Source organism: Sminthopsis crassicaudata, chromosome 1, assembly GCF_048593235.1.
Source record: "Sminthopsis crassicaudata isolate SCR6 chromosome 1, ASM4859323v1, whole genome shotgun sequence".
In the NCBI taxonomy this organism is placed as follows: Eukaryota; Metazoa; Chordata; class Mammalia; order Dasyuromorphia; family Dasyuridae; genus Sminthopsis; species Sminthopsis crassicaudata.
The window spans coordinates 488,884,566-488,896,703 of NC_133617.1; the positions used below are offsets into that span (position 1 = coordinate 488,884,566).

At 42.3% G+C, this 12,138-nt stretch overlaps 1 protein-coding gene across 7 annotated transcripts in view; it reads left to right on the forward strand.

The window, feature by feature from the left end:
• Positions 1-12,138, forward strand: part of STX4 (syntaxin 4) — a 23,718-nt gene that overhangs the window by 9,386 nt on the left and 2,194 nt on the right. For 5 of the 7 annotated variants that reach the window (XR_012484629.1, XR_012484632.1, XR_012484634.1 and 2 more), the window contains one exon: positions 177-3,694. The exons of the other annotated variants lie outside the window; for them this stretch is intronic. The gene's annotated coding sequence lies outside the window, so the exon portion shown is untranslated. Of the gene's footprint in view, positions 1-176; positions 3,695-12,138 lie in introns of those variants that run through there. 7 annotated transcript variants of the gene reach the window in all.

Below are 12,138 nucleotides of genomic sequence, written 5' to 3' on the forward strand. Positions count from 1 at the left end.
GTTCCTCAGCTGTAATGGAGATAATAATAGCACTAACCTGCCAGGGTCATCTTGAGAATCAAATGAGATTCTATTTATAAAATTCTTTGTAACCTTTACAGCCATATGTGAATGCTAGCTATTATCATTAATATAATTTTTGTTGTTTTTTTTTTTTTGTTGTCCTCATTTTACAGATGAAGAAACTAATTCTGAGTAGTTAGGTGATTATCCATATTTACAAATTTCAGAATTGACATTTGAAGCCACTTCTTCCTGACTTTGATAAAACTTCACGTGCCAATATGAAACTAAACTCATTTTTATAAATAAATCCTGTGCTTTTTCAACAAACATTTTTTACTGTATGCAGAACTCTGAAAGGTGATAAGGCAATACATAGAATGGACATTAATCAGTTTCTGCCTTCTCATCTAGTTTAGTTTAATAAGGATGGGATATGATTCATATCTGGAAACTGATAATTCACAATGATAATACTATTCTGCAATACAGATCTGGTGAGAGAGCTACAACCATAATATCCATAATGAGTTTCAGATTTGGTATAAAATGACCCTGAAAAAGGAAAAAAAAAAGCCAGAATTGATGGTCAACTGAATTGGAGAGCATTGCAGGTGGGAGCAGATCCTATAGAGAGGAGCAAGATGACATCAGTCAAAACATCCACAGCTATTCTGTACCTTCTGGTCACGTCACCATATTCTTCAAATATATGCCTCTTAACACATGATTTAGTGACGTGGACCCCTTTGAATCACCCACACATAATTTTTTAAAGATCTACCCTTTCCACTGAGTGCATATATTTGTGGAAGAACAAATTCAAGGTTTAGGAGAGAGACATGTTATAGTATTATTTTGTTTTCTATGTTATTCTAATAAAGGAGAAGCAGCTTTAGAAACTAGGCTTTCAGTCAGAAAATTCACATTCTATTACTAACACATACCAACTAGTTCTATGATCCAAAGCAAGCTACTTCAAAGTGCCTCCATGAAACTCTAACGCAATGAAGTTGCTAATCTACATTGGTAAAGGAAGTTTTCTTACTGGGAGTTTCCTGAAATGATAAGATCATGGGTCTGGTCCATAATAAAAAATTTTAATACACTATAATGTGTTCTCTGCAGCTAGGTGACTCAGTAGATAGAGAGCTGGGCCTGGAGTTAGGAAGACCCGGCCTCAGACACTTACTAGCCATGTAACTCCAAGCAAGTCACTTAACCTGTTTGCTACTGAGAAGGAAATAGCAAATCACTCCAGTATATTTGCCAAGAAACCCCTATGGACAATGTGGTTCACAAAATCTCAGAGTTGGACTGGACTGAACATTGTGAGGTCATAGGGGGTCATTACAGACTGGATTGAACAAGGAAGGTTTTATGGAGCAATTGATATTCTAAGAAGGGCTTTAAAGTCTGAATATGCAGGGTTGAGGGATAACTCTGTTGGCAAAGAGAATAACATAAACTAATATGGGGAGGGGTTATATTCAGAGGAAGATAATTAGGAAATATGGTATCTTTGAAGCCAAAGGAAGAGAAAGAATCCCGCAGGAGAAAGAAATTAATAGTGTCACATGTTATAGAAAGATCAAGGATAAGAAAGACTAAAAGAAAAAAAAGTCTTTTGGATTTGGTAATTAGTAAGTCATTGCTAACCTTTGAGAGAGCGAACAGTTGCAGTAGAATGGCAGGGGTGGGAACCAGACTTCGGGAAGTTGAGGTGAGTGGGTGCATGTGAGGAAACATGAGAAGCCAGCCGAGGAGATATAAGGAGCAATTAGAGACACTATACCCCTATTAATGCAACCCAAGATGGAATAAGTTTTTGTGATTGCCACATCAGAAGGCTGACTCATCTTGAGCTCATCATCCACTACAGCCATGTACATAGCTTCCCACTCTTAGATTCCCCATTATCCCATGTCTGGCATTGTTAGATATGCCATTTAATTCAACTTGACAAGCATTTATTAAGTGCTTGCTGTATGCAAGGCAGTGTGATAAGGTGCTGAAGATACAGAGACAAGGTGTTTAGTTCTATAAATGGTTATGATATTCACACACATAACTGAGGGCCCCAAGAAACTGAGGAGAGACAATACTAAGGACTAAGAAAGGCTCATCCTAGAAACGGTACCTGAATTGAACTTTAAAGGAACAAATGGCTTCTAAAATGTGGGCATGAGGAAATAGTGCCTTCCAGGAAGAGGGGAACAAAGTACAAAGGTAATGAATTAGGACATAGGATGATGAACTTGGGAAATATTGAGGAGGCCAGTTTGGCTGGAGTATAGCATTTGTGAAGAGAATAATATGAAATAAGCCTGGAAAGATAAGCTGAAACCATATTGTGAAAGACTTTTATAAATTCAGAGATGAATTTGTGATTTCTTTTGGAATCCATAAAGAGCCACCAAAAATTGAATCAGGTAGTGATATAATCAGACATGTGCTTAGGAAGATATTTTGGTAACTGTGTGGACAATAGATTGGAAAGGTGGATTAGAAGCAGATAGAACAATTAGAAGACTAAATGCAATAGCCCATGTGATGATAGGCCTTGACTTAAAAGTACTAGCCGTATGAATAGAGGTCCTTAATTAGACTATAAATTCTTTGTGACAGGGATCATGTCTTATTTTTCTGCCATCCTAAAGTACCTTTGTACACAGTAAATGAGTGATAGGGGCTCTTGGGGATATACATTTAGAGGAATTATAACAACATTTCTAAAGAATTTTAAGGTTTACAAAATACTTTTCTTATAATATGAGTAGAACAAGTATTCTTTTTCAGCTTCACTCTTGCATACCCATTTTAAAGATGAGGGAACTGAGGCTTAGGCAGGTTGCCTGACTTGCCCATTGTTCTCACAGCTAGCTGGAATCCTAAAACAGTTCTATTCACTACAGGTCTATCACTCATTTTACTCCACTACCTTGCCTCTGAAGAGGAAAGCATCTGCTTTTTCCCCCAAAGTAGGTTAGAGTAAGCTGAGGATGGCAAGAGAACAATTCCAGAGCAATAAATAGATCAACAAGCATTGGATACTGAGAGGCAGAATGTACATGAACACCAAGGGAATTCAGAGTAAGAGAAGCTCAGCATGGGCTAGAATCAGGAGAGGTTTCCTGCAGTCACTGCACTTTGTGCTGGATCTTGAAGAATGGGCAAGATTTATATAGGTCAAGAGGAGGAGGGAAGGCATTGTAGATAAAAGGAGCATCCTGATCAAAAGTGTAAGTGTGTGTGTGTGTGTGTGTGTGTGTGTGTGTGTGTGTGTGTGTGTGTGTGTGTGTGTGTATGTGTATGTGGTCAGCCAATGAGAAAATTAGCTTGACTGAATTGGCAGGTTTACATCATAAAAAAGAGAGATGAGTGGATTTGGGAGTGAGAAGGAAGACAAGCTAGCAGGAGGCAAAAAGAGATGAGATGATAATACAAAGAAGCCATGAAATGAAAGCAAGAACTAAACTCTACTTCTATCTTAAATTCAGTAAATGTCTATTAAGCACTTACATGCACATCTCTGTACAGGGATGGGAATACAAAAATTAGAAAATTATATAATACAGTCTTTGCCTTCAAGGAGGTTACAGAGGTGGGCAGGGGAGGAGGAATGCAACATATATACAGATAAGTTTGACTATAAGGAAGAATGCGAGTGTCAAAAAAAGAAAAAAGAAAAGATAAGATATACGGTTAAAGTGATTTAAGAACAAGATAAAACTTTCATCCTAAGCATGGGTTGGAATCAGAGAAAGCTTCCTGGTAGAGGTGACACAAGAGGAAACTTAAAAGAAAAAAAAAAAAGGCTTTCATCAGGTGGAAATTGAATGGCAGTATATTCTAGTTAAAAAGAGCATAGTGTGAATGTAAGGAAGGTAGAGGGAACAGACCATATTTTGGGAACCAGTCATTTTGTCTGGGATAGTGATATACCTTTTCAAGTATTCCTAAATAAATTCCTAAAAATTCCTAAATAATGTAAACTCAATGAAGTTATGAAACTTCAAAAATTGTGTTTTCTTCTGCTCTGATAGAGGATTGATACCCAAGGGATCAGAAAGAGACCTGTGTATCCTGTAGAATGGAATTTTTCCTCAAAAAAGCAATCATGAAACTCATTATAGCCCAAGGACATACTTTTCTCAAGTACATTTTAAACTTCCATTAGCATTTATTAAATACTTAATCTGTGCAAAGTCCATTACTAGTACCAGCCCCAAACCTAACATATCCTGACAGGGACATTATGACCTTTTTTTCCATCTGGGATGAGAACATTTTGGAGGCACAAGAAATAGTAATAGTACAAAGGAGAGTCTGACTGTGGATACAGTTATGCAGGGAAAATTACCAATGTAGTCTTTGTGCCTGCAATGTTGGAAGGGGAGGCTAGGTGATTTGGGGGCATTGAGTCTCATAGAAAATGTGCCATTGGGAGGATGTTAGCTCTCAAGAAGAAGAAGGATCTTGTCCCTGGATTGTGGAGTATCCTCTAATGCCCTTATTAACAAGAGTTGGAGATGGAGGAACAGGGGTGGTGGTTGCCAAGGAAAACTATGGCTTCTTGAAGAGGAAGTAAGTACTTCTAGAAATTGTCAACCTGATGTCCTGGGGCAAAGTGCCCTTAACCACATAAAAGTTAAAGCTCTGTATCATGAACAATTGGAAGATTCATGTGTCATCTTGTCCTGAGGCCACATAATAGAGGTAGCTAAATCCCAAATTACTTATACAACAAATGCTTATTATAACACTTGTTTTTAGGACAATGAAAGCCTTATCATAATATTGTTGTCCAGGCCCAGGATGACCCCATTATAAATCAAGGGTAGGGTAACCCTTTGTCATAATGCTGGTGTTAGGAGCTGAAGGTTACCCCCTTATGGACTTTCTGGATATTGACAGGTAAAGGGAAGCCAGTCTGAGGTTTTTTGAATGGTTAATCACTATGCTCCTTTCTATGATAATGCCTTATTTCTATCAAATGAAATTTCAAACAAATAAAAGGTTTGGATTAGATAAACTCTCAAGGCCTTTCTATCCCTAAATTTTATGCTTTTCTTTCTTTCTTTCTTTCTCTTTTGTTGTTTAGAGTTGCTTCCTTTCCAGACTTAGCTAAATCTGAAAGATCTGGCTATCAGCCACTCTTCTTCTCTTTGAGCTAGCTACAATAAATTTGGCTAAATTTGCTGCATGAACTTATGTGAGCAATTTCTTCCTTTTTGAACACAATATCCCTAGCATGAACATGAAGCTTCAAAAGTTGATGTGCTAGACGCCCTTCTAGCCCTGACAAGTTTAGATGTGAAAGGAAATTACGATTTTCATTCATGTTAACTGATATGATATGTATAATGAATATGCTAATAATTTAGGTTTCTTAGAGCTGCCTTTTCTAGCTTAGGAATCAGAAATTCACAATACAACTTAAAATTATCAATCATTCTGACAATGCTATGTTCTTGTGCCATACTGTTTCTGTACAATAAGTAAAGTGAATCAGGACTACAGAAAATTGTTCCTTTCACAGAACTCTGGTTCTGTGACCTGGGAAGGGAGTGATCTTGACCCTCAAGATTTGAAACAATATAAGAATTGTTGTATTGTCTTCCACTCATGAGCTTGTCAGGGGAATGAATGTATTGTAATCCTTCTCCCCCACCCCTCTTACCACTTATGATTTTTGTTTGAAATCTCTAACTTCATGATCTAATTCAGTTCCAATTGATAGACAGAATCAACTATACCCAGAGAAGGAACACTGGGAAATGAGTGTAAACTGTTTGCATTTTTGTTTTTCTTCCCAGGTTATTTTTACTTTCTGAATCCAATTCTTTCTGTGCAACAAGAAATTTGGTTCTGCACACATGTATTGTATCTAGGATGTATTATAACACATTTAACATGTATGAGACTGCCTGCCATCTAGAGGAGGGGGTGGAGGAAAGGAGGGGAAAATTCGGAATAGAAGTGAGTGCAAGGGATAATGTTGTAAAAAATTACCCATGCATATGTACTGTCAAAAAAAAAAAAAAAAGTTATAATTATAAAATTAATTAAAAAAAAAAAAAAAAAAGAAATCTCTAACTTTCAGGTCAGGGGCTTCTGCCCGGGAAAGTGTTCAGTTTACAAACCAAATTCCTCACTCTGAAAGTGATTAATTATACAACTACTTGATCTCTAAAACTCTGTCTGTAGGCCTGCTTTGTGTGGATCTAGTTATTCATTTTAGAGACTGCCACGGCAAAGTTCTGTTAACAGGTTTCATTACTCTATCCTTTTCTATAGTGTGCCCAATATGATGGCAGTGACCAGCCTTATAAAGAGAGAAGCAGGCTATTTTAGTAACTGAGCCCTGACATTGATACCTAAAGAGCTCTTCTATAGTCTTAACATACTACATGAAACTAGGAAAGGTTCCTTAGAGAGTATAGGGAATCTCAAGGTAGGCTAAGGCTTCAGGTCAGGGAGGCAAAGATACTGGGGCTATAGGATCATAGATTTAGTTCTCCAAGACCATCTAATTCAATTCTTTCATTTTTCAGGTGGGGACACTGAGACTCAGGGAGGTAAAGATTGCTCAAATTAGTACTAAGTTGCATCTCTTCTGACAATAAATCTAGTTTATTTTCATTATAGTTTCACGTGTTCTCTGTATGTGTCTCTGCTGCTGCCCTCGGACGTTGGTAGAAGTTTCTTGGGTTATGGGAATTGAGAGGCAGATGCCTGGATCTTGGGAGCAGAGGTAGGGAAAAGGACAGGATGTCCAAGTCATGCATGGGGAGTAGGTTCTGAATAACAGGAAAGGGCAGTTACATGATGCGGTAATAGAGCACAGCACCTGGAGGCAAGAAGATCTGAGTTCAAACCTGTCCTCAAACATTTTCTTTATGACCCTAGACAAGTTGCTTAATTCTGTTTGCCTCAGTTTCCTCATCTGTCAAACAAGCTAACGAAGGAAATGGCAAACCACTCCAGTCTCTTTGCCAAGAAAACCCCAAATGAGGTCATGAAGACTGAGACATGACTGAAAGATGACTAAGCAGCAGGATGCTTGGCATGATGGGGCTGATCTGTGGGACAAGATGCCTGGGTCACAAGAGAAAAACTAGACTAGGCAGCAGGATGTCTGAATTCAGGTGGGAGGTAGATCACAGATCCTGGGAGGAGAATAAAGGCTAGGCAAATTCTTTTTTTGTTTGTTTATTTTGTCGAGGTAATTGGGGTTAAATGACTTGCCCAGGATCACACAGCTACCGTGTTTCCCCGATAATAAGACACTGTCTTATTATTTTTTTGGGACTAAAAAACACCAGAGGGCTTATTTTCAGGGGAGGGCTTATTTTATCCTCCATCATGCCCCTTTTATCCTCCATCATGCCCATTTTATCCTCCATCATGCCCCTTTTATCCTCCATCATGCCCATTTTAGCCTCCATCATGCCCCTTTTAGCCTCCATCATGCCCCCTGAGTGCTTATTTTATTCTCCATCGCTTACTGAACTTACCGAGTTTTTAGATGGTCCTGTCTCAGCTCTACTCCGCGGCGCTGCTCTCAGTAGCGCCAGCAAGCAAATCACCAGGGAAGAAGAGGATGACGCGCTCACTGCTGCAGCTCTGATTGGATGCAGCTCGGAGTTTCACCCGGGAGGGGAGGGCGGCGCTGCTTACTGAAGGTACCGCTACGCAGCATATAGCGCAGGGGATCACCATGATGACCGTTTTCATAGTAAGTTCGATAGGGCTTATTTTCGGGGGAGGGCTTATTTTAGCGGAATATTAAAGAGTATGTGGGTGTCTTATTTTCAGGATAGGTCTTATTATCGGGGAAACACGGTAGTAAGTATCTGAGGCTAGATTTGAATTCAGGTCCTGATTTCAGGGCCAATGTTCTAGCCGCCTAGCTGCTCCAAGGCTAGGTACATTTTTAACTTAAATTTTGTAGATAAGTGAGCAGGAAAGAATCTAAGAAGGAATAGCCACAAAATAGCCCAGGACAGTAGAAGCATCTTTGAATTAAAAGAGGTAGAGGGATTCTGGGATTACTTAGAAAAGATGGTTTGGAAACACCAAATTCCAGATTCATACTGCATATGAGTTAACTTAAAATATTAGAATCTTGTCCCAAAAAAGAGCAAAGATTTGCTCATCTGTTTCCAACAGGACCCCAACCTGGCAATACCTATTCAGAAACACCTAGGACTTGTTCCCTTGTCTCTGTCATAGAACCATTCTATACTCTTCCTTAGAATCCCATTCCTCTGAGAGTCTCCTCTTTAACTAGATGGAGTGCTGAAACCAGAGTCAGGAAGAACTGAGTTCAAATATGACTTCTGACCTTGGATTAGTCACTTAAATTTTTGTCTGCCTCAATTCTCTAAAACTAAAATGTGGATGATAGCATTGTAAGGATCTATTGAGATATTTATGGGACTAGGGGAGCAATAGTACACAGAGGGCTGGGCCTAGCCTCAGGAAGAGTCTTCCTGAATTCAAAACTCACCCCAGTAAATTGTGGTATATGAATGTTATGGAATATTATTGCTCTGTAAGAAATGACCAGCAGGATGAATACAGAGAGGCCTGGAGAGACTTATATGAACTGATGCTGAATGAAATGAGCAGGACCAGGAGATCATTATACACTTCAACAACGATACTGTATGAGGATGTATTCTGACGGAAGAGGAAATCTTCAACAAAGAGAAGATCTAATTCAGTTCCAATTGATCAATGATGGACAGAATCAGCTACACCCAGAAAAGGAACACTGGGAAATGAGTGTAAACTGTTTGCATTTTTGTTTTTCTTCCCAGGTTATTTTTACCTTCTGAATCCAATTCTTCTTGTGCAACAACAACAACAAAAAAAATTGGTTCTGCACACATATATCTAGGATATACTATAACATACTTAATATGTATGGGAATGCCTGCCATCTAGAGAGGGGGTGGAGGGAAAAATTCGGAACAGAAGGGAGTACAAGGGATAATGTTAAAAAAAAAAAAAAAAAAAGTTACCTATGCATATATACTGTCAAAAAATGTTATAATTATAAAATTAATTAAAAAAAAAACCCTCACCCCAGATACTTATTAATTGTGTGACCCTGGGCAAGTCACTGAACCCTATTTGCCTCAGTTTCTTCCTCTGTAAAATGAGGCAGAGAAAAAAATGGCAAATCTTTCCAGTATCTTTGCCTAAAAACAACAAAAACAACAAAAAAACCCCCAACTACCACCACCACCACTACAACAATAACAAAAATTCAAAACAAAAACAAAAAAAAAGGACAAACGATGTCACAAAGAGCCAGGGCTAAAGAACAAAAAAAATTGAAGACATCTGTAAAGCCTAGTGTCTGGCACCGAGTAAATGCTTAGTAAATGTTTGTTTGTTTTCTTCCCCTTCCTGGTACCTCATCCTTGACCCAAAGGAACAAGACCCTTTAACTAACTCAGTTTTCTAGATGGCATAGAACATTAGAGCTGGAAGAGATAGTTTAATCCAGTATTTTTTTTATCTGGATTTTTTAATGCACCTATTTTACAGGTGAGAAGACTGAGTCTGAGACATGAAGCGTCACCAGGATTGGTACACAGGGTCTTTGATTTCACTCCCAAGCCAATGATGCCCAATTTGTAGTTCTCCCCTCCACTCCCCCAGCCCAGCTTTCTGTCTTAGGGGTTCCCTTTTCTTCTGAAATGGTGGGTGAGGACACTGACATCACCACAAATAAAGCCTGTAGGTACACCCCCTTGCCCTCCCACGCAAGCGCAGCCAGCTTCAGCACCTGGCCACTCAACTGCCATGGAAATCTACTCGAGGCGTGGGCCCGCTCGGTAACGGGAGTGGCGGCCTCTGTGGCGCACGGCCCTCGGGACGGCGGTCAGGAGGAGAGGAGCTGGGCGCTCCGCCAGAGCCAGCGGAGGGAAGCAGGGGTCGGGCCGGCTCGCGCTGCAGGCTGCCAGCTTTCTGGCGGGAGCGATCAGCCCGGGGTCCAGCCTCCCCTCGGGACCTTCCCCATGCGGCCCTTGGGTGGGCCTCTTGTGTACTGGCCCGGGAAGGCTGCCGACGGTTTAAGGGGACTCCAGGAGTCCGTGGGCTGAGCTGCAAGGAAGTGAGCCATTCAGCGGGGCAGATTCGTGCCCGTGCCCTCAGACCGAGGGCCTCCTCGCGCCCGCACAAAAAGCCGGCCCCGAGTTCCGCTGCGCCTGCCTCCTCTCGTGCTCTCCCCCGGGAAGCAGCCTCCCGGCCCGACACCCCGCCCCTGCTGCTCCCTCTGGGAGCCTCACCCTCTCCTCCCTTCTCTTCACTCCCACCCCTCTGGCCTCGTCTGCTCCAGCCCCCATCCCCACTTCCCATTAGTGCCTTCCCCGCCGCGGCCTTCGCCTCAGGTAAGCTACGGAAGCACGCGGTGCGTTGGGCCCCGGGCGGGACAGCGCCCGATTTCCCCGGGCTGCGTACCTGCCGGCGCTGCGGAGCGGGCTGCCTCCCCGAAGAGCCCGCAGCCGCTCTGGGGCCCGGTCCTCTTTGGGCGCTGTCAGAACCAGGCTGGGCAGCTGGGTTTCCACCCGCGCGAGGGAGAGGTGTCGGCCGTGAGCGCGGCCTGGGCCGAACTCGTTGCGCGTGCTGGTGGAACCGAAAGTTCTAAGGACGGACGGGGCACCCGGGCTTTACGCCGGTCATGGTCGCCTGGTTCTGGTCCCACTACGCGAGCCGCTGGAACCTTCGACTGAGCCTCGGCGTCTGGGCCGTGCCAGCTGACACAATTGCGGCGGCTCCCGCCGCAGCGTCTGAGAGCCCCACCTCTGGATGCACGCTGGCAGGGGTGGTGGATAGGCGCAAGGTCTGGGGGCACTAGATGAACCGGACTGACGCCTGCCGCGGTCTCTTGGGACGGAGGGGCTCCGGATAGCCACAGGCCGTGCTAGATTTGGAGAGGGCCTTTGGGGCTGCAGGTGTGGGGCGCTGACGGCTAAGGGTAATGCAGTGGGCTCCTGAAGCCGGTGAGGGACAGAGACCTGCGGGCTGATCTGCTAGCCTTCCAGCCAGGTGCTGACCCCATTTGCAAGGACATCTCTGCTTAGGATATGCCTCAGGGGCCCACTGAAGGGCCATCCGGCCCTGTCCTAAGCCACGCTTTTCCAGCCCTGCAGACATCGGGACTTCGTAACCTCAGGAAGATTTTCCCTGACGTGAGCCGACACAGGTAGTAACCAGATTATGGAGCTGTTTTAAAATTCACATGAAAGGGATGTGAAATCTCTTTGAAAACTAACTAGTTGTCTGACTCTGGGCAAGCCACTTACCGTGGGCCTCAGTTTTCTCATCTGTAAAATGAGCTGGAGGAGGAAATGACAAACCACTCCAGTATCTTTACAAAGAACAAACAAAAAAATGAATGGGGTCTCAGAGACTCTGACAACTCAAAACTTAGCAACGACCAAAAATATAAAAATGCAATTGTAAAAGGTTGGTTGATTTAATAGTCAAAAGAAAGGGCTAGAGCTTCCTTGCTGCCAGTCTCTTGGCTATCATTCATGCATTCAACATTTATTTATTTTCTTTTGAGGCAGTTGGAGTTAACTGACTCCCAGGATCACACAGCTAGGAAGTGTTTGAGGCCAGATTTGAACTCAGATTCCTGACTCAGGGCCAGTGCTCTCTCCACTGCACCCTCTAACAGTCCCAGTGTATTCAGTGTGTGCAGCCTTGCCTTGAAGGACCTGTCATTTTATCAGGGAAGATAAAACATGCACACAAACTCCTACAGTCTGTAGTAGAATTTGAAAGTACATTAGAGTTCAAAGTTCCAAATGGGTTTTGAGGGGAGGAAAAACTTCTGACAAGGGGGAATTAGGGAAGGCTTTATGGTAGAGATGACTGAGCTTTGAAGGAAATTGACATGTAGATTCACAGACTTGCAGCTGGAAGAAATCATCAGATCTAACCCATTTGTTTTACAGATGCAGAAAATGAGATAAATTCTAAGTCAGAGCAATAGGAGTTGAATCAAGGAGGCAATAAACTGTGGGCAAATTTGGAGCACAGCTCATTCTGGTATAGCTGGAATAAATGGTATGCACAATGTAACAGTAGCCATAATGCTGGAAAGGTAGT